The sequence below is a fragment of the Bidens hawaiensis genome, unplaced genomic scaffold (assembly GCF_021521415.1).
Source record: "Bidens hawaiensis isolate Kalapana, Puna unplaced genomic scaffold, B.hawaiensis_p1.1 tig00028338_1, whole genome shotgun sequence".
NCBI classification, from domain to species: Eukaryota; Viridiplantae; Streptophyta; class Magnoliopsida; order Asterales; family Asteraceae; genus Bidens; species Bidens hawaiensis.
This window is the reverse complement of record NW_027494630.1, coordinates 145,012-168,303: the sequence shown is the minus strand read 5'-3', so window position 1 is coordinate 168,303 and position 23,292 is coordinate 145,012. Positions and strand designations below refer to the sequence as shown.

General features: G+C 41.9%; 1 pseudogene; it reads left to right on the top strand.

Moving 5' to 3' along the window:
• The first annotated feature begins 3,864 nt into the window (after positions 1–3,864).
• Positions 3,865–5,470, top strand: LOC143576914 (aspartic proteinase PCS1 pseudogene; annotated as a pseudogene).
• The last annotated feature ends 17,822 nt before the right edge of the window (positions 5,471–23,292 follow it).

Sequence of the window (23,292 nt, the reverse complement as noted above, 5' to 3'; positions counted from 1 at the left end):
AATAACATTTATTATATCCATTTAACCTTACGACCATATTCGGACAAATATAACAATTATATCCACTAGAGTAGGTGTTTGGAACAGACAAGAGTCGCGACCTTCCGCGTTTGGCGAAACTTCAAATCACTTTTTAATTGTATCATCGGGGTATGTTGCAATCACCAAATTTTATTTGATAATCTATTATATAATAACCCACAAGGCCTATATATATATATATATATATATATATATATATATAATTACCACAAATTATTAGATCTTTACATACATGTTATAGATGGGAAAAAAAGTTCAAAATTCAACGTTTTGGATTTTCTCTTAATTGTAAACACTTCCTAGATAAATGGGTGGAAAAGACGAGAAAAGCCGTATATGTGTGTATACACACACATATATACTGCCAAACTCGATAAATGGGTGGAAAAGGCGAAAAAAGATATACATATGATGCATAATAACATAGTAGATTTTTATTTATTATATACGGTAGACTATAGATAATTTTGGTGTTAATATTAGTTACTCAAAACCTGTAGGTGTATAATGCAAATATATAAAAAGTAAATAAATAAGAAACCTCTTTTTATCCTTAAAAAGAGGGTTCACTTCAAATAAATAAATTTATTCCTTTCCAGTTTGATAATAGTTGGACCTCTTCCATGGGAACATGTTCTGAAATTCAGTTTAAAAAGTTACACTTTATAAATTTAAAACATATTTTTATGTAAGCTTCAGTCTATTCATAGACTTTAACAAATACTACATAAATCAAAGGTATGAAACTATTTATTTTTTGATAGACTTTTCATTGTATGTGAACCCTGTTTAAGAAATCAATAACTTTTCGTTCTTTCTTTTAAGACAAAAAAAAATTAATTAATAACAATATTCTAAAATCAACATTAAACTACACACAAATAAAGCACCTGATGAATTAGATATAACTAAAAGGAGTGTAAGCTGATTAAGAGTAAAAAAGTCGCAATTGGCCTTTTGGTTTAATCACATGAAATTGATAGTTAACACTTTGGATCTTTAAAGTTTCAAGTTATAAATCTGACTTAAAGGGTTTTCAGTTTACTCAGTGCCAAGTTTCTTCTTTGATATGAATCATCAAAATCAGTATGAACAGTTGATATTGCATCTCAAAAAGGCTCACTCGGATATTATGAATATATGGTTTCAAACGCTCTTAAAAATGTGTAAAATTGTCAAGCTGACATATAAATAATTTAGTACAAATTGAAAAGATTAAAGATAATTTATCTGTTATTTTAGTCTTAAATTTCATTAACCGTCTTTTTAAATATATATATATATAATTAAATTCAGCTTCAAAACTTATTTATGTTTGAATTTGTGATATATAAAAGTTATAAATCTGATTCACTGCAGGGTATCTATAGAAAAAAATATATTTGTAGTAAAGTTTAGACCTTTTAAGAATAGGTTTATGCTGCCATATTATAAAATAAAATAATAGGTAATAAACAGTCTATTTATTAATAAAACATTTGATTGTTGCAAGTAGCAAATTACGGTTTTCCAAAAGTCTAGTCTGACAGCTTGCATTTTAAGTAAGAAAATCTCTGTTTTCCTCGATGTCATCTAGGATCATTACAGACAACGTCTGTACAAATTTTTTTGTTCCCGTTGAAACCTGGTACATATTTTGCAACTTGCACTTTAAATCTTTAATATAAACGCATAAACTTGGTTAATTGGAAGTCAATAATCATCCTTTATTTATTCATTAAACAAAAGAGTTTCACTTTGTAACAGTTTAAAAGAAGTTCAGATGTATAATTTATTTTTAATAGACATTCACTGAAATTTAAAATAAGATTGACCAGCTAGCGTGATCATGAACATTAACATATATAGATAGTGACCATCAAACTAGCTAGCAAAGCCGAAACTCAAGCTTAAAACGAAAACTGATGTACATAACGACTGATGAGGAATTTATGACCTGGTTTATGTGGGTGAGAGCCCAAACGGCTCTACGCTATAAAATGGGTAAAAGTTTATGCTCATTATACTTTGAAAGATTTTCAAAATATATGATATTTATATCTAGGTCTAAATGACATATTTATTTAATTTCTATAAAGTTAAGAACGTTTTCATATACAATATTATAAAATGACAACATGCCATACAAATTCTTTAGATCATAAAACTAGGACCGTTGTTAAACCTTTTGCTTCAAAACTAAAAAAATACTTTGAGCCGCCTGGGTCAAGATGCGAAGCAGCCGCGATGTTAATCATATTAGATCTAGAAAAATAAAATGCAATGCAGCTAAGATGACACCTAAAACCATTAATTTTGAAAATGACAATAAAACACTAGTCAAACAAGTGACATTGATGTTTAGAAAAGTTTGTAACACTTAGGCTGAGGGGTGTGGAGCGCGAGAGGGGGCGCGTGAGCCCATCCGCTCGCGCCCCGGGGCGCGAGCACCACACCACCGAGGCGCGAGAGGGGCGCGAGAGGGGCGCGAGCACGGCTTTCAAGGCAGGCGCAAGAGGCCTCGCGGCTGGGAATAGCGTGAAGAGAGCTTGGGAATGTTAAATATAGCCGTTGGGCTCATAATTGTTCTTCTTTTCTTCTCCTCCTGCTACACACAGCTTTCAAAACCAGCTTTTCTTTTGCTTTACAGGATACATGTTTTTATATATTAGTTGTTACATTAATATTCCTACATCAATACGTACATATTGTACCTGCATATATATAATATATACATACACAAAAAGACAAAGCCTAAGAGATTAAGCACAAGCCAAGACAAGTTTACACACAGTCCAGTGTGTAATTGTGTGTATTCTTTAATAATACGTTTAAGCACAGTCCATTTTTTTTAATAGTACGTTTTTTGAATACATTTATAAAAAAATAAAAAAAAAAATCCGCTCGCGCCCCCTGCTCGCGCCCCTCCACACCAGGGCCAGGGGCGCGAGCGGGGGCTCCAACACCCATCTTATCAAGTTTCTCTCTCTGCCACACGTCACAATATTATTGGCTGGAGCCCCCACTCGCGCCCCCCACACCCCTCAGCCTTATACCCATCAATTAACAAGAACTTAAAACATTAGTCATCATCTAAACCATGATATATAAAAGTCAATCACGAAAGCGATTTGAAACAAAACCAAAATTGACCACTATATAGACCTCATTTCAATGCCTACAAATTATTCGCTAGGTAACTTGTCCAAACTTAATATAATATCATTAATTATAAAATAATAAATATTCTTTGAAAGCATACTAGCTGCATGCACAACAATTTAGTAGGGTAGTCAACAGTTTTTCCTTAAGTTTATCTAACTATTGTTTTTTATATTTGACGTTACGGGTTCAAATTTCACACATATGTTATCATTTCGTGTTTCAATATGAAAGAAGCACCAATAAATAGATCATACCTTATGACATCAAAGTACCCCTCTAAGGCTGCTCACTATTGTGTGGGGGGGGGGGGGGGGTGTTAAAACCTCTCCATGTCATTGCAACGTCATTACACCAATAAATAGAAATGAGGTTTCGAAGTCCTTCTAAATCAAGTCACGTTGTGGTTTAAAGCCTATTTACCGCCCTAATATATACACACACACATTTATATGTATATGTGTGTGTGAGAGAGAGAGAGGGTGAAAAGCATGACGGCCTACTAAAACAAGACGAAGAGTGTCGATCTTCATGAGCCCCCTGGACGGCCCTCGATGAGCGCCACCGACGGTGTTCAAGCCCTGAGGCACCCCAACCAAGCCCCTTGGACACCTATAGCGACCAAGGACTTTTCAAGAGTTTAGTCTGGTTTTGTCATTATAAAAAAACAAAATATTGGTTGGGTGGATCAAAGATGCCAAACATCACCAAAAATCTTACAACCATACCACACGTACACCTTCACTATATAACTCAAAAACCCATAGCCTTCAACCTCTCACACACACTACTATACTACTATGTGAGAAAAACACACAACCCACACTTCCACATATAAATATATACATACAGATTCTGTCTCTCTGTATTTTCCCATTTCACCCATCAATGGCAACTCTTTCTCTCTTCCTCATTTTTAACCTTATTGTCCTCTCCTCGTATTTTCACCCAACATGTTCCTTAACTTCCCCGAAAACCTTAATTTTACCCCTCAAGCTTCGTTCACTTGAAAAACCACCAAACAAACTTTCATTCCACCATAATGTTTCCTTAACAGTGTCCCTCACCGTCGGCTCGCCGCCGCAAGAAGTCACCGTGGTTCTCGACACCGGCAGCGAGCTGTCGTGGCTCCGCTGCAAGAAAACACCCACACCACTTTGGTTCGACTCACAACGTTCGAAATCCTACGTTCCTGTTCCTTGTACCTCCCCAACTTGTCGGACCCGAACCCGAGACTTCACCGTACCCGTTTCTTGCGACCCGAAGAAACTCTGTCACGCCATTGTTTCATACGCTGACGCCACGTCGGTTGAAGGCAATCTCGCTTATGAAACATTTCGGTTCACGAATTCGGATCTTCCTCGGGTCGTATTCGGGTGTATGGATTCCGGGTCGAGTTCGAACCAAGACGAGGATTCGAAAACCACCGGGTTATTGGGTATGAACCGCGGGTCATTATCGTTCGTTTCGCAAATGGGTTTTCCGAAATTTTCGTATTGCATATCGGGTCGGGACTCGACCGGGGTATTATTATTCGGGGACGCCAAGATTTCGTGGCTTCGGCCATTAAGTTACACGCCGTTAGTCAATATGTCAACGCCGTTACCGTATTTTGACCGGGTCGCTTACACGGTCCAACTTGAGGGGATAAAAGTTGCGGGTACGGTACTCGCTTTGCCTAAATCGGTTTATGTACCCGATCACACGGGCGCGGGTCAAACCATGGTTGACTCGGGTACCCAATTTACTTTCCTTCTCGGGCCGGTTTACACCGCGTTAAAAAACGAGTTTATAAAACAAACCAAATTGGTGTTGCGGGTTTACGAGGATCCGGATTTTGTTTTCCAAGGTGCAATGGACCTTTGTTACCGTATAGACCGCAAAAGGGTCTGGTTACCCGTTTTACCGAGTGTGATTATGATGTTTCGGGGCGCGCAAATGAGTATTTCGGGTGAGAGGTTGTTGGTTCAAGTACCCGGAATGATTAAAGGGAATGATCAAATACATTGCTTCACATTTGGGAATTCGGATCTTTTAGGGATTGAAGCCTATGTGATCGGACATCACCATCAACAAAACATGTGGATGGAATTTGACCTTGCAAACTCTCGGGTCGGGTTGGCGGAGGTTAGGTGTGATTTAGCTAGTCAAAAGCTTGGAATGGGCCTATAGGTTATGGGTCAAGTGGGGTCCGTTGGATAATTATTTAACCCATGGATCGAACCGGGTCAAGTCGGGCAAGGGTTGAGAGACCCGGCTTGTGTAGGATAATTGTAAAGTTTTTTCTTTTCTTCTCACTTGCATGTTGATTTATTTCTTGAGTAAACTATTTTTTACATTGTCAATGGTAACCAAATGGACTTTAAAGATAACAACTAAGTGTGTATAATTTGTTTAAAAATAATGGTAAGTTGAACTTGATGTGTAGGGTCAAAAACAATTGGTGGTAGGTTTGTTATAATATGAAGGAACATAGCATATGTGTGTAAAAGATTCTTAAATATGTGATACCCATATGGCCATATGTGTAATGTGGGGGTCGGATGGAAGTGAGATATGGTGTTAGTTCATATGGGTGAAGGAGATCTTTAAAATTGTATTGGTGTATGGATTTCTAATTTAGAAATAAAATAATGATAATATAAAATGATTAATTTTAACTCGGCCTATATTAATTTTGCCTATATTATTTTTACTACGAAGTTTATTGAATAAACTTTGAAGTGGGCTCGTTGAAATATGAGCCAAGCTTGAGCGAAGGTCTGTAGGTTCCGAGACCGGATCAAACAATAAACAAATTAAGTACTAGTCGTCTTGGATCAACCTCTTAACTAGTTGACGGAAACAACTAGCTAAGACCGAGATTTCAGATCTTGTGCTGGTGTTAAGGTTGGCCGAAAGTTAGAAGAGAGATGGAGAGAGAGTGTGTGTTCTGTATGTTACACAAACTTTATATAGTGTGTGTATTATTATACACTCTTTCATTATAATTGGTCCAATGGGCTCTAAGTACATAAGACATCGTGCCCAAACATACATAAGTAAACGAACTAACAACATAAACGAGACTAAATACAAATACGAAAGACTAATACTCCCTCCGTCCCATTATAAGTGTTTTAGTTTGATTTTTCAAGTCTTTCTTGTTTAACTTTGACCGACAATAACAAAAATAATACTTGATGTAAAATATATGAATGGATTGAGTTTTAAATGTATTTTACATTGATATAATTTTCATCAAGTATTATATGATACGAACAAAAATATTTACGGTCAAGGTTGCAAAAGAAATACTTGAAAAGTCAAACTATGACACTTATAATGGGACGGAGGAAATACATAAATAGGGCTTACAAGGTCAACTCACTCAATTAACGTTAATATTATTTTTTCCACTCTACTTATAAATATACTTCGGTAATACTCTTTCTCTTTCTATATATCAATCTCAATTTCTCTCTTTCTATCGACCTTAGTAAAAGAAATTAATCTAAACCTTTGTATATATTTTTCATTTCTACCACCACCACTCAACTAGATCCACTTCTTTGATTTATCTTAGCTGTCATATAACAAAGGTTTCCATATTTGCTTCATATATGCCTCTCCTATCTCCCTCACATTTGCGTGACTGGCGTTGTCGCATTAGATAGTTACAAATACACTAAATTGAAGATATATATTAAAGACTTGGCAAGTTACCCATTGTATATGCAATTGGTTATATATAACTATAATAATATGTGGGTATGTTGTACCACTTAAAAATATATTTTACACATGTTAACAATTACGATTAAGTTCAATAAAAAGGGTAGAATGAAAATTGAGTTTCTATTTTTGATCTGTGAAAAATAATATCGTAAAATAACGTGTACAAGCGAAGTATAACAAATATGATTTTTCATATTAGCTATTTAGATAAACGACTATAAACCAGTATCTTCAATGACATCGTTAGCAAATTAAGATGTATTAAGAGTTGGTACTACATTAGCGTTGAGAGTGTCTTAAATAGATTTTGTGTCTTTTAAAGAGGAAGAGTTTTCTCCTATGTTATAACAATCGTCATGAATTGTACCGCATGAGATGAACTCATGGGTTGGGGGTTGGAGATGGTGCAACAATGAATTGAATTGCAGGATTATTAATTATACAACCAAAAGGTCTTTATAACATACTCGTATACCCACTCATACACGTTTGTGTATGTGTGTGTATGTTACTTTAAAATTTTACGTATGTTAGCTTTCGTGCTTCAAAATACTAAATCTTTACAAGAATTCACATACCAAATATAAACTATTTATCTTTTTAACAATATTTGTTCATTTTTCATGTGTATGCTTCTCACATGATGAACAAGTGTTATTTTATGCATATAAGAATCAAACAAATTTGTTTATATCTTGCTACATTTTATTTTAAATTAAGAGCTGGGTAAAAAGAAAACAATACACTATATTCTTTATATATATTTTTTTAACTTTTTGAATATATATTAAATGAATAAATGATTTATTTTGTTTGCATGCATCACGATCACAATATACATAGGGTATACATAGGGGAGGGCTACCGAGAAACTACAGATTTACAAGAAAATCATGAAAACTACTATAAACCAATCGTTTTTTTTTTCTTAGACTCGTTTATTTATATGGTCAAAAAGTGTGTGTGTGTAACCTGTTAGCTGATTTTTTTTTTAAATTTCTAGCCTTAATAAAACATAATTGATTATTGATTAATATTAGTTTTCACGTAACTTTATATATCATGAGAGAACTCTTCTTGGTGAACCAGATAACTCAATACAACATTGAAGAGGTAGGTCCCAGCAGAGACCAGTTGGTCCCGCAAGACTCACCTTGAACAGGGTTGTCTGCGCAAAGACCATCTGCTCCCGCAGGACCCACCATGCTCATAGAATCTTACGCGCAGTACGCAAGCTGTACACGCAGGGAAAGCCTCCCAATGGTGAAGTACCCCGCCTGTTCCCGCAGTTGCGGATACAAGCCATCAGGGAAGGCTACCCGCAGACAGCAAGGCTACACGTACAAGATTAGCTACTTCAGCAGTCACGTGAAGGCATGAGCAAGGCGGGAACAATCCCGCCCAAATGAGCCAGTCTGATTCTGAAAGATCTTTTGTACCATACCTACCAAGGTATGGATAGGACAGACGATCTGACCAGAACAGCCCATGGGCCAATCACAGGGTGACAGCTCACCGACAACAGTGCGAGGAGGAGCACCCTCTAGTACTGTTTGTCACTATTAGCCGCTGCCTACTCACCAACTCTCACTGTGGAGCAGGCGCAGCCTACAGTTGGTGGAATAGTATTACTGTTGGCCGTAACCTATTCACCAACCAGCATGGCCTGCGTACAATCCACAGTCAGTAGGACGTGCATGGTCTACAGTTGGTGGAATAGTGCAGCCGACTTTATTACTGTTGGCTGTAACTTACCCACCAACCAGTATGGCCTGTGCGTAATCCACTGTTGGTTGAACAGGAATACTATTCAGCCGGCTGTACCTTCTAGAAAACCTACCTTCGGCTATAAATACTCCAATATCTTGGAATGGTAAGATGATCTACTATCTCGTATAACTTACTTGATAACTGCTCTAATAGTATTCACATACTTTTATATTCAAAGAGCAATATAGACTGATTCTCACGCCGGAGGGTGGTCACAAGGAGGAACCCCCCCTTCTCAGTGACGAGCTTACGGTGTCTGTTTTGCAGGTTCCCGGAAGTACAACCTACTCTGCTGGACCTAACCTTCGTGGGAAACATTATCTAGCCCCCAGATTACCCATAATCTGCCCGGGGTCACTTAGTGTTTCTTCATTGGCGCCATCCGTGCATAAAGCTAGAACTACATCTTTCTCCAGTTTTTCAAAACTTCCAAGATGACTAGAGAAATTCCGGTAACCACAACCCCAGCCACTGGGGTAAACACCGGCAACACAATGTTTACAAACACTACCCCAGCCACCCAAGCTGGGGCAAGTGAAATACATTTTACGAACACTACCCCAGTCACTCATGTAGGGGCAAGTGGAGTAAATATTCCACTGGGATTCACTGATGCCCAGCTGGAAAAACGACCTCGAGCCCCTCGCCAAACACTTGATCAAGTGAAGGCATGGGCCGAGGCACGTCAAAGAGAATTTCAGGCTGAGTTGGACGAACGCTTGCGTTCAGTCCAACAAGCTGAGGAATTCGGTAGTACTCGCCAGCACCTCAACATGAGTAGTGAGTACGAGTACTCAGACGGCGAGGGGGAAGACTCCGACACCGACGCGAACCCTCGCCATAGGGCGAAAGGGAAGCGTAAGGAAACGGATCCCCAGCCAAAAAGGAATTTTGGGGAAGCATTCCAACCAGTCACAGAAAAAAGCGAGCGTGACTTCTCCAAGGCCTTTAGACCTACTGCTACAAACGCAGGAAGGTCAAAATTTGCAAGGGACATTGCAGAAGCAATCGCCCCGAGGAGTGCCAAACAAATGTCCAATATTGGCACATACGATGGTCTATCAGACCCAGATGACCATCTGAACAGGTTCATTGCGGGGGCAACCGTCAGTAACTGGACGGAACCCACGTGGTGCTACATGTTCCAGATGACTCTGGTAGGAGCAGCCAGAGCATGGTTCGACCGTTTACCGGTCCACCACATTTATGACTGGGCAGACTTCCAGAACAAGTTCAGTCAACAGTTTAGTCAACAGAGGAAACACACTGAGGAGCAGTGGACGATCCTCAACTGTGTCAGAGAAGAGGATGAATCCTTACTGGACTTCATCACCCGCTTCAACTCCAAGAAGGTGAGTCTGGGCAACATCAGTGAAGACCTCGTTCGCGCCGCTTTCATTCAGGGCGCTGAATACCCAGAACTCATCCGCACTCTGACGGGTAAAGACGGTATGCCATCCACGTGGGATGCCATAATGACGGCAGCCAAGCGCTTTGCCGAAACAGAGAAACAGCTGGGAAGAGATCTCCCCCACAATACAAACCTCTACACGCAGAGGACAAGGGAGAATAATGTAAGAACCGCCCGGCTAAACAAAAAGAGGCGGCAAGGTATTTGGCAGTCAAGGATAAACTTTGACGCCCCCTCAAGCTCTCGCCCTCTGGTTGGCGGAAGGGACAAAACGCACCCTTTGAACCGGAAAAACCGCTGGACGCCACTCACCAAGAGCGTCACGGAGATATTTGCCACGGAAAAACTGCCATGGCCAAAAGCTCCAGTGATCCGACAGAAACCCAATGCGGATCAAAGCAAGTCTTGTGACTTCCATGGGACAAAGGGCCATAGCACTGAGGAGTGCACATCCTTGAGGGACATCGTCGAGGCATTCGTCAAGGATGGGAGGCTCGCACACCTCGTGGCATCTATCAAGAAGGGAGGAAGGAACGACAACAGGTACAGGGGTAACGGACGGAAGCCCGTCGACATTAGCATCAACATGGTCCATGGTAAGGTCAGAGGAAGAAAGAGACCAATGACCGAACCATGCGCATGGAAGGAAGCAGAAGTGCGCTTCCCGCGAGTGCCGGGAGGCCCAAACAAAGAAGGCCCCATTGTCATTAAAAGCCAGCTGGGGCACTACATCACCTCCCGCACCCTCGTTGACAATGGCGCATCGTCGACAGTGATGTACAGGCAGTTCTTCGACAAGCTCGATGATGAAGACAAGGAACGCCTGGAGACGGTCTACGCTTCAATGGAAGGGTTTGACGGCAGCATGAACACTCCCTTGGGCATCCTATCTTTCCCCGTCACTCTCACTGATGGAAATTATTCACGCACGGAGGATGTGGATTTTGTGGTGATGAAAAAACCACATCATACGTATGACATCCTATTCGGGAGAGACGGGATGGCAAGATTCAACGCTGTGGTATCCTCAGTCCACGGCATGATGGGATGGCCAACAACTGAAGGCGTAGCGATGATCACGGGCATTCCCCAGGTATGCATCGCATCTGTCTCCTCTAAACCCAAACCGAAGATGGCCAAACAAACCATCACTGAGCCTGAACAGTGGGCATTCAATGGGAAATATCCCGATCAGGCCGTTACCATTGGCCCGACAATTGTTGATCCAACACGCACCTTACTCAAGCGCTTACTGCAGCGAAACGCAGACATCTTCGCGTGGACACCAGCCGACATGACTGGTGTACCCCGGGGAAAGGCAGAGCATAAGCTCAAATGCGATCCGGCCGTAACGCCGATCGTACAAAAGCGCAGAGTAATGGGGCCCGAGCAAACCAACGCGTGCAGAACCCAAGTCAAGGAACTCCTTGATGCGGGCATCGTGCGCGTTAGCAAATATCAAACATGGGTTGCAAATCCCGTAATGGTACCGAAGAATAACAAACAATGGCGCATGTGCATAGATTTCAAAGATTTGAATAAAGCATGCCCCAAAGATTGTTATCCGTTACCAGAAATTGATCTCAAGGTGGATTCGGTGGCACCATTTCGCCTTAAATGCTTCTTGGATGCGTATAAGGGGTACCATCAAATCCACATGGCTGTGGATGACCAGGACAAAACCGCCTTTCGGACGCCCGATGGCACATTTTGTTATAAAATGATGCCGTTCGGACTTAAGAACGCGGGGTCCACGTACCAACGACTAATGGACAAAGAGTTTCACGCCCAAATTGGGAGAAACTTGGAAGTCTATATGGATGATTTGGTCATCAAAAGCCCCGAGCCAGAGACGATGTTGAAAGACATTGAGGAAACTTTCAACACGCTCAGAAAGATAAACATGAAGCTCAACCCGAGCAAGTGTTCATTTGGGGTGGAAGAAGGGAAGTTCTTAGGGGTCATTATTACTAAAGATGGCTTTAGAGCGAACCCTGAAAAGGTCGAAGCCATTGTCAAAATGGAATCACCTACCACCATAAAACAGGCTCAAACACTTAATGGACGACTAGTCGCGCTTAACCGCTTTTTGGCAAACCATGCGGATAGGTCGTTCCCTTTTGTGTCAACACTAAGAAATTGTTTAAAGAAAACGCACTTCCGCTGGACACCAGAAGCGGAAGCAGCTTTCCAGGAGATTCGATCACGCTTGATCGAACTCCCAACACTCACAGCACCACAAGCGGGAGAGGAGTTAATCCTATACCTCTCCGCAACAGATAGAGCAACCGGGGCAGTCCTGCTTGTAGAACGAAAAGGCATCCAGATGCCAATCTATTATGTTAGCCGCGTGCTGGCAGACGCGGAAACCCGGTACTCTACCCTGGAAAAACTGGTCTTGGCACTTATACACGCTTCACGCAGGTTGAGACGATATTTCCAGGGTCACCCAATCACTATTCTCACCAACTTCAAACTCTCAAATGTTCTAGGCAAACCCGAGTTATCAGGACGCCTAGCCAAATGGGCAATTGAATTGGGAGAATATGCGATTCAATACAAGCCGAGACCAGCCATTAAAGGCCAGGTCCTGGCTGATTTTATTGCCGAAGTCCCCGCTGCGCGGGAGAAAGAGTGCCAGGAGGAGGTTCAACCCTCCCCAGCACACGAAATCGATGAGGTCTGGCGACTCTATACTGATGGAGCAGCTAGTAACGAGGGTTCAGGCGCAGGGTTAAAATTAACAAACCCAGCAGGCCAGGAATATACTTATGCTATTCGGCTGGATTTCCCAAGTACGAATAACGAAGCTGAATATGAAGCATTCCTGGCCGGATTGAGGATTGCGCGTAAAATGGGTGTAAAAAATTTGGAAGCCCATGTAGATTCCATGCTAGTGGCAAACCAAATAAACGGGACGTACACGGCTGTAAATGACACAATGGCCCTGTACCTTGCCCAGGCCAAAGCCATCATGCGCGATTTTAACGATTGTAAAGTGATACATGTCAAGCGCAGCGAAAACAAATCTGCGGATGCGTTAAGCAAGCTTGCATCACTGGCCTTCACCCACTTGGGTAAGGACATCCGCGTGGAACTCCTCGAAACACCATCAGTCCCGCACAAGGAAATTTGTGTCATCCAAACCGGTACAGAAACATGGATGACCCCAATAATAAAATACCTTGAAGCAGGAACGTTACCAGAGTCGAAGTCACAGGCAAGAAAACTACGCTGTAAAGCACTGAATTATCAGCTGGTCAATGACACCCTTTACAGACGTAACTTTCTTGGCCCATTGTTAAGATGCGTGGACAACCAAGATGCTGACTACCTCCTAAGGGAGGTTCACGAAGGCATCTGTGGAGTACACGCAGGCCCCCGCGCTGTGGTAGCCAAGCTAAACAACGCGGGATACTTCTGGCCGGGTATGCATATGGACGCGTTGGCATACATCAGAAAATGCAGATCTTGTCAGCTTTACGCACCCAACACGCATCGCCCGAAAAATGAACTTGTTCCTGTCACTTCCTCATGGCCATTTCAGAAGTGGGCCATTGACGTGACAGGCCCATTTCCAACAGCAGCTGGGAATGTTCAGTTCCTAGTGGTGGCCATTGACTACTTCACCAAATGGATAGAAGCGAAACCTTTAGCCCAAACAACCGCAAAGCATATCAAAAAATTTATTTGGGAATTTATTATTTGTCGTTTTGGACTTCCACAGAATTTGGTAAGCGACAATGGCACCAACTTTGCTGACAAGAAGCTACAGCAGTGGCTGAAAGAACTTCAAATCACCCACACCTTTACCTCAGTGGCACACCCGCAAGGTAACGGTGAGGTAGAAAGAGCAAACAAGAGCATCGTCGAAGGCATCAAGAAAAGACTCTTGGAACACAGATCCGGCTGGGTGGACGAGCTTCCGCACGTCCTTTGGGCAAACAGAACGCTGAAGACCAGTACGGGAGAAACCCCGTTCAGTCTCACTTATGGCACCGAAGCCATGATCCCAGTCGAAATCGGTTTACCCTCACCAAGGGTCTTAATCCAACCAGAAGACAATGATGCGGAAAGACGGTTAGACCTTATGCTAACCGAAGAGCGCAGAGACTTAGCCGCCGTGCGTGAAGAAAACTACAAACGACAAATGCAAAAATACTACAACACGCGGGTAAAACTCTGCAACTTCAACGAAGGAGACTACATACTGCGTAACAACGAGGCTTCGAACCAACAACGCCCAGGAAAGTTGGCCCCGATTTGGGAAGGGCCATACATTATCAAAGTTCTGGGAAAGGGCGCGTACCGGCTCGAAAGGCTCGATGGCACTCCCATCCCTAGAACATGGAATGGAGCTCAATTACGCAAATGTTATATGTAGATCAATTCCAACTTGTAAAGAAAAGGCCTAGAGCCACTTCTAATGGAAATGATTCTCCTTTCACGATGTATTGATAGCTTGTAACCTATGAACTTCCCTTACGGGAAGAAGTAGTTGCGTGTGGAAGGCGGCAATACCCGCATAAACACAACGCCATAATATTAAAAAAGTTCTAAGGAAAACCTACACGCAGGTCAGATGTAGGTAAAGTTTAGCCATCCTTGTAAGTGCAAGTGACGGTCTTACCCGCACAATCACATTCAAGGAAGCCAAACTTAACTTACCATCTACCACGTTAAAAGGTTAACTTATGAACACTTAAAAGGATAAGAAAAACCTACACGCAGGTCAGATATAGGTCTAAAGTTAAAGCCATCCTTCTAAGTGCAAGTGACGGTTACACCCGCACAATCACGAAAGAGGGAGCAAAAACTTTAGTCCATTATCAACCACGTTCAAAGGTTTAACTTAATGCCTTAGAAATTTTGAAAAACCTACACGCAGGTCAGATAGAGGGTAAAGGTTAGCCATCCTACCAAGTGCAAGTGACGGTTTTACCCGCACAATCACGAAGGAGGAGGCGAAACTTTAGCCCATCATCAACCACGTTCAAAGGTTCTTATTCTAAACACTTGGGAAATTGCTAATTTAAACTAAGTATGCAAGTCATAAGTTTATAAAGCAAAGAACCCAAGGAAGGAAATAACAATCTTATACGCAAAGAGATTAATATTTCACAATCATTTACAAGAATGGCTGGGTAACTACCCGCCTAAAAGAAATCTATACAAAGCTAAGTCTATCCTACCAGCGGGAAGGGATCTTCAGGATCAGGCTTCAGGGCCACCTCCGCTTGGGCCAGCACCATCAGAGCGCGGCTGCCCAAGGAAAGCCTTAAGGATGTTTAGCCCATCATCAGCAGCAGCAGCTTCATTCACCTTCTCCACCACTGGATGCGGGAAGGCAGCGTACTGGTTCACAGCTTGGTCATAAGCAGCTTCAGTGTTAACATTGAATAAAGGGAAGTTGGAGGGCGGAAAGCCTCTCTCAGCAAACCCTAGACCAAGCAGGAAGCCAGTCTTCTGCCCATCCTCATGAGAAGCGTTGAGGGCTGCGCTCATCGCATCGTCATAAGAGGTCTCTGAAAGGACCTGACGCACAACCTACAAAAGAATAAAGTTAGAACATTTTCTAATTACGAGCAGAAAGCGTAAAGAAAAAGAGGATACCTGAGGCAACGCTTCTCGAAGCAACCATTGGAGGGTAGCTTGACTTTCTTTACAAGCACGTTCGGCTCCGCTTTTATCAAGGTTGGCAAGTTGAACTTCCTTGGCGGCAGCTTCTTCGACGCTTTTGAGTTTCCTTTCAGTACGGTCAAGCACCCCCCTCTGGTCAAGGATCTCCTGCAGCTTCTTGGCATCTTCCATTGCCAAGGCGTCATGAGCATGCTGAAGAGCCTTTAATTTGCATTTAAGCTGCTCATTCTCTTCGCGAAGTGGCTCAGCAACAGCTTCAGCCTTGGCAGCCCTCTCAGTTGAGTTTCGCGCAGTCTCCTTGGCCAGCCGAAGCTGTTCATTCACAGCTTGGGCAGCCTTGGAGCGGGCCTCGAGTCGCGCCTGGACTTCAACCTCAAGGGCCTTGAATGCCTTCTCCTTCTCGGCTGCGGCAGCGGCCAACTGCCGGTTCTCCTCCCGAAGAGCCCGCGCTTCAGATATATCTTTGGCGCGAGCTGCTTTTAACTTGTCGTTTTCACGACAAAGCAGCTCGACGCGGGGCTGCGTTCGGGCCTGGAGAACCCGAAGCTCATTGGTTAGCCTACCCTCTTGGTAGCTAGCCATGGCTTCCCCCAACGCACCAGGAGGAGCAGCGTGGCGAGCCCAGCCCACGCACTCCACAGGGGTGCGAAGGGTTGTTCCTCGGCGTATGTTCCATCTTGGAACATACACTTCATTGGAATCCGACACTGCAAAAGAAACAAAGGCAGTTAGGAAAAGATGATAAAAATATGTAAAGGAAAAAGAACCCTACGTACCTGTAGGGTCAATAACAGGCCGATAGCCGCCAAACCCATCACCTGAACCTAAAGGAAATCCATCCAACAGGTCAGGCAGACGGGAAGGTGGCATAGATCGGCGGGAAGCCTGGCGCATACCTGAAGGTCCGGCCGTCGGTGCCGGTGGCGCAGGTATAGTGGCAGCCGCTGTGGTAGCCATGGTTGGCGCCACCTCCTCAGCAACAGTAACCGCCGGCTCCGTGAAAGATGCTGTAAAAATTGCACTCACGGCCGGCGGAGACACCTTCTCAGCTGGAACAGCCTCAGGAAGGCTGGAACCAGCGGAAGCAGGCGTAGACGCCTGGGTCGATGCCTCGGGAAGGCTGACCGAACCTACCGTCATTGGCGGGGGAATACTTGCTCCAACTCCACCCTGGAATGCGTCAACATCCACACCTACATAAGCAAAAGTGTTAGAAAAATTTATTTTAAACAACAAATCTAGACAAGAATTATGGGGGCACTTACGGGGTTTCTTGAGCTTGAACGCACGGACGAGCGGGGGCGAACCCGATGGAGCCGGCCTCTTGACACCGGTAACCGTCGTTGCCGCTGCCTCCTCGGAGGTGACACCTGCAGCCTCCGGAGCGGTGGTCTCTTCACCACCGGGCTTCCCCGCCACCTCTGCATTATCTGACTCCGAGTCAGATAGGACTACCGGGTCGGCCGTAGAGGCCACCTTCTCCTTGCCCTTCCCGACGGCAGCCTTTCTCTTCCGCACCAGTGGAGGACCTTCTGCGGATTCCTCAGAAGAAGAAATGTCATGAACTCCAGCAGCAGGCACAGCTTTGAGAGGTTCAGGGTAGAAGATAGGCTTACCTGGCCGTCGGTGGCTCAGGATCTCTTGGCCTGGCGGGTAAACCTCCACGAACCGACCCGCAGTCTGCTCGAGGATGGGCAACTCGTTCTCGTCCAGAGCACGAGTACCCATCCGCGCAGGACCATCTTCCTCCCGCGGATTCAGGAGCGACTGAAGATCGTTACCCTCTGAAATCAACAAGAAAGTTAGAAAAAATCGTAGTCAGCAAAAAAGAAACAAGACATACCATAAGGGGTAGAGTTCGAACCATATTCAAGGACGATCGGAACCTTATCCGCATTCGCCGCCTTCCACACCCGGCTCATCCCCAGCATCACCATCGCCGACTCCGGAAAACGGAAAACCGGGGACTGGACCCGGGAAATCTTCGAAAACCATTCCGCCTCCTCGTAGTTAAGGGCGGGAAGGTTCGGAAGCGCCTGGCCATTCTTAAACTTCATGGCGATGGGGACGGCGCGAGCGGATATGAAGAAGAACTCTCTTCTCCATGAGCGAAGACTCCGCTCGGTGGTACAAATCTTTAAACCCTTTATACGGGTTGTAAGAGTGTACCACCCCTGGATGCACCTCCAAGTGTAGAAGGTCATCAGACGGTCAACAAAGGGCTCAAGGCCCAGTATCCGGCACACCCACTCAAAGTGCCGGACCTTGGCAATGGCCATGGGGTGCACCTCTGTCAGGTGCACACCGTGCCTCTCCAGGACACGGTACACAAACTTTGTCAACGGAAACCTAAGGTTTCCGTAGACAAAGAATGCAGCATAAACCCCGATCTTGCCACTAGGGGCATCGTACACAGTATGGTGGGGTTCAGGAAACTCAGGCTCGAGAGACTCGAGCATGAACTTCCTGACGATATACTGGTACAGATCGACAGGAAGAGAACACTGGCACTCGCCAGCAGTCTTCTGATCATCAGTATCATGAGAAGACATGGTGGAAAGAAGAAAGTGATTTCGGGAAAATGCTTGCCTGAAAAGGGGAGTATTTGCCGGAAATCACTAAGAAGAAGAAGAAAGGTGAAAGTGTGAATTACAGATAACTCTCTTCCCCTTTATATAGTAATCGCAATTAATGCGGTGAATTTAATGCGGAGGAGAGAGAAATCAAAGGTGCAATGAAACTATGACACGTGGCAAAAAGCAGGCTGGCAACAGCTGTTGAAAGGACGTGTGCCAGTAATTTCGCGGCCACGCGCCTGAAAAATCACGCCCACGCGCCTGAAAAAACGACTGGAATGACCATGTTCTGTCACGTCACCATAACTTCCTGCACGTCCTGACACAGTCAGAAGAAACTGTCGCACGACGTTTCAGAGGTTTGGACTGTTCTTATCTTTTCACCAACTCTTCGAATTTCAAAATTCAAAATTCGAAAATATTAAAAAGTAAGCGGGAAAATATCCCTTACCCCTTGGCAAACAAGTAACCGTAAGACGGCTGCGGGTACAGTGTTAAGGCAAAACCCTTCACATACCTAGCACCCGCAGGGAATTGAAGCCAAGAAAACCTTGGTAAACAAGTAACCGTAAGACGGCTGCGGGTACAGTGTTAAGGCAGAACCCTTCACATACCTAGCACCCGCAGGGAATTGAAGCCAAGTACCCCGGCAACCAAGTAACTATAAGACGGGTGCGGGTACAGTGTAAAGGCAAAACCCTTCACATACCTAGCACCCGCAGGGAATTGACGCCAGGAATACCTTGGAAGTAAAGTAACCGTAAGACGAGCGCAGGTACAGTGTTAAGGCAAAACCCTTCACATACCTAGCGCTCCGCTGGGAATTGAAACCAAGAAGGATCTTCTGGGCAATGCTTGCGGAAACGGAAGTAACATCCCCGCATAGCGGGAACGTCGAGAACTACGTTGTTTGAAGCTCCAAGATGGAATTGGTGGTCTTAACATAATTGATCACTATGTTCAAAACTACCAAAACCTCATGGAAAATACATACAACTGGGACTCAACGCTCCTGACTTGCGAGGAGGTTACAGACCTACCCGCATCATACCCAGAGACCAAGCAGGAAACTCGGGCATTTCTGCAAGTGACAAGGACTTCCCATGGAAAACCTTACAAAACCCTTTTCAAAACCCTTTGCTTAAGTCCAAAAGTTCACCTCACTTTATTAAACACGCATGAGAAGAACATTGGACTGGGGGGACTTGAAGAGGTAGGTCCCAGCAGAGACCAGTTGGTCCCGCAAGACTCACCTTGAACAGGGTTGTCTGCGCAAAGACCATCTGCTCCCGCAGGACCCACCATGCTCATAGAATCTTACGCGCAGTACGCAAGCTGTACACGCAGGGAAAGCCTCCCAATGGTGAAGTACCCCGCCTGTTCCCGCAGTTGCGGATACAAGCCATCAGGGAAGGCTACCCGCAGACAGCAAGGCTACACGTACAAGATTAGCTACTTCAGCAGTCACGTGAAGGCATGAGCAAGGCGGGAACAATCCCGCCCAAATGAGCCAGTCTGATTCTGAAAGATCTTTTGTACCATACCTACCAAGGTATGGATAGGACAGACGATCTGACCAGAACAGCCCATGGGCCAATCACAGGGTGACAGCTCACCGACAACAGTGCGAGGAGGAGCACCCTCTAGTACTGTTTGTCACTATTAGCCGCTGCCTACTCACCAACTCTCACTGTGGAGCAGGCGCAGCCTACAGTTGGTGGAATAGTATTACTGTTGGCCGTAACCTATTCACCAACCAGCATGGCCTGCGTACAATCCACAGTCAGTAGGACGTGCATGGTCTACAGTTGGTGGAATAGTGCAGCCGACTTTATTACTGTTGGCTGTAACTTACCCACCAACCAGTATGGCCTGTGCGTAATCCACTGTTGGTTGAACAGGAATACTATTCAGCCGGCTGTACCTTCTAGAAAACCTACCTTCGGCTATAAATACTCCAATATCTTGGAATGGTAAGATGATCTACTATCTCGTATAACTTACTTGATAACTGCTCTAATAGTATTCACATACTTTTATATTCAAAGAGCAATATAGACTGATTCTCACGCCGGAGGGTGGTCACAAGGAGGAACCCCCCCTTCTCAGTGACGAGCTTACGGTGTCTGTTTTGCAGGTTCCCGGAAGTACAACCTACTCTGCTGGACCTAACCTTCGTGGGAAACATTATCTAGCCCCCAGATTACCCATAATCTGCCCGGGGTCACTTAGTGTTTCTTCAAACATATATGTAGACATGTAGCGTGAAATTCTTTTATGAAATACAAGTTCTCTCATAATCACACCCTACATATATATTCAACAATTGCCTCAATACCCAAAACTTACCTCAATACCCGTGAGTTCTAAATATATTTTACACTTAGAAATGACTCTTTTTGCTCAATTTTAGTCCACAAGATTAAGTAAACCAATAAAAAGTTTATCTTGTCTAATTTTGTTTCTCATGTGTTAATGTTTGTTAGTATGTAGTGGTTCAAGAATTGAGAGGTCATAATAATCTTTTATTTAAAAGTGGTTCAAACTCAAAGTTACAGTTCAGATCGATGTAAGTGCATTCGTCACTCGGTCTCAAACTATGAGATATTTCTCTTCTAATTTTGTTTTATCCCAGTCTAATTGTTAAGACTTTTTTATACAAGTTTTAGGAGTTTTTTACTAAAATAAGGTGAGTGGAAAAACTATTTATCAAAATAAGTGATTTGAAACTTATTAACCAAAATAGGTGTTTTATTAAAATCTTATATTTTCTCACTCCTAATTTTAGTGGATAAAAGTAACTCTTATTAAAGAATGTCAATAACATTAAAGCTATAAAATTAAATGGCTAGTAATTTTTTAAAAAGGTATTACATCAAAATATACAGTTATGTTTTCTTTTTATTATATATCATACAAAATATGTAAAAAGTGAATGTAAAATACATAAAACATGAATAAACAATTATACATGAATGATAATTGTTTAATATATCAGGTCAACGAGGAAAATAAATTTAAAATATTTTTCTATCAAAATTGATCCAAATAAAAATGCATCAGACAAATGCAAAAATATATTTAAAAACCATATAAACTTCGAGAATAAAATTAATGAGTCGTGTTGGATCGAAACATAGATATACACAAGCATGTCACAACCATATTTCAAATTTTATAAAACAATATTTAAAAAGAAATTAAATATATTATACATATTGAAGATAAAAAAAGAATGTTCACACCGCTTTTGATAATATCAATTAGCGACACATTTTGGGTCTTCAGCGTCGCCCCTAAAAGTGGTTTTCCTTGTAGTGAACGTTGTTCAGTCGGTATATGTTCGTGTTGTTACTGGTACGATATCGACATTCGGTATAGTTTACGACATAAAAGTTGTTTGAGAAACATTTTAATACAGTAATTACAATAATAATAAAATTTTGAAATCAGTTTTTGAAACCTCTTATATGCTCCATAAACCTCTTAGCTGAATGATTTAAAAAAAAACATTTATTTCAGTCAACTTTTAATAAAAAAATGTGATACAAAATTAAACAACAATATTCTTAAACACTGTATTCTTTGAATGTCGTTTACAAAAAAGATACCGTATTCTTAGAAATATATTAAAGCACTAGTTTTTATCTCCCGTATTACGGGGTTGTTTTATATTGTTTGTTATAATATTTATTTATTTTTTGAATTTATATTTTTTTATTGTATGAAAGTTAATAATATACTTATGGTTTGATGATAAATTGTTTCGCAAATAAATGAGATGTTATAACCCGGTTTAAAAGCTATATGGTTTTGATAAGACCGAAGACCCGTTTCTTTTTTTTACTATAAAAATGATTTTTTTATTATAAATAATATTTATGAAAGTTAATAATATGCTTATGGTTTAATGAGACTCAAGACCCGTTTATTTTTTTTTACTATAAAAGTGGTATTTTAATTTAAATAATATATATATCTTTTTTAAAATAAATAAGATATTAATTTTTAGTATATCCTATTTTATAGGATTTTTACATCAATAATTTGATGAGAATAATTTTTAATTTAATGAAATGTTATAACCCGTATAAGAAACATCTGGGTTTGGTAAGACACATACCAATGAATTCGGGTCAAATACATGAGAAGCCTCAATTTAAAAATCAAGCAAATCTGGCGACTCCAAAAAAAGGGGAAGCGATCACATCGCGACACGTAGGATTTTTATGTTTTCGTTTATATATATTATAGATTAGATATATATTAAAAAAAATACACACAATTTAAATACAAATACGTGAAACATAAAAATAAGTTTCACTATTTTTTTTGTCACTGACTTTTATATTATTGTAATAATATTAAAGGAAGTTTAATTTATTTTTTATTTTAAAACTAAGAATTACTTTTATCCCTTGAAATTAGGAGTGAGAAAATATAAGATTTTGGTAAAAAAGACCTATTTTGGTAAAAAAGACCTATTTTGGTAAATAGTTTTTCTACCCACCCTATTTTAATAAAAAACTCAAGTTTTAGCTAGGCATAGAAATTATAATTCAAATTACAAAACGGGTGACATTTTGATACATGTTTTAGACATCTTTATAATAAAGATTGTTGTATCGTATAAAAATGTCTCACAACCATCCTCAATGCTCACACCATCTTCAACTCTTCTTCACACGACAATTAGGCTGACACAATAATCACCATCCAATCACCAATTATCGGTGATTTTTTAGAACTACAGGTAGAAAGAAGACATATAAAAGGGTTACAAATCAACTAGCTGCAATCTCATTCAATGTGTTTATCCTTAAGTATAATGAATTAACGTTCAAATGGACCGATCTCATTTCATATTTAACCTTCTAGTTTGACTCCCCACTTCCCAGGGTAACCATCCTATCCAGTTAATTAAGTTTAGAAAACTTAATCTCTATATATTTATTTTTAACGACAACAAATAAACTTTTATAAAAAACCAAACCA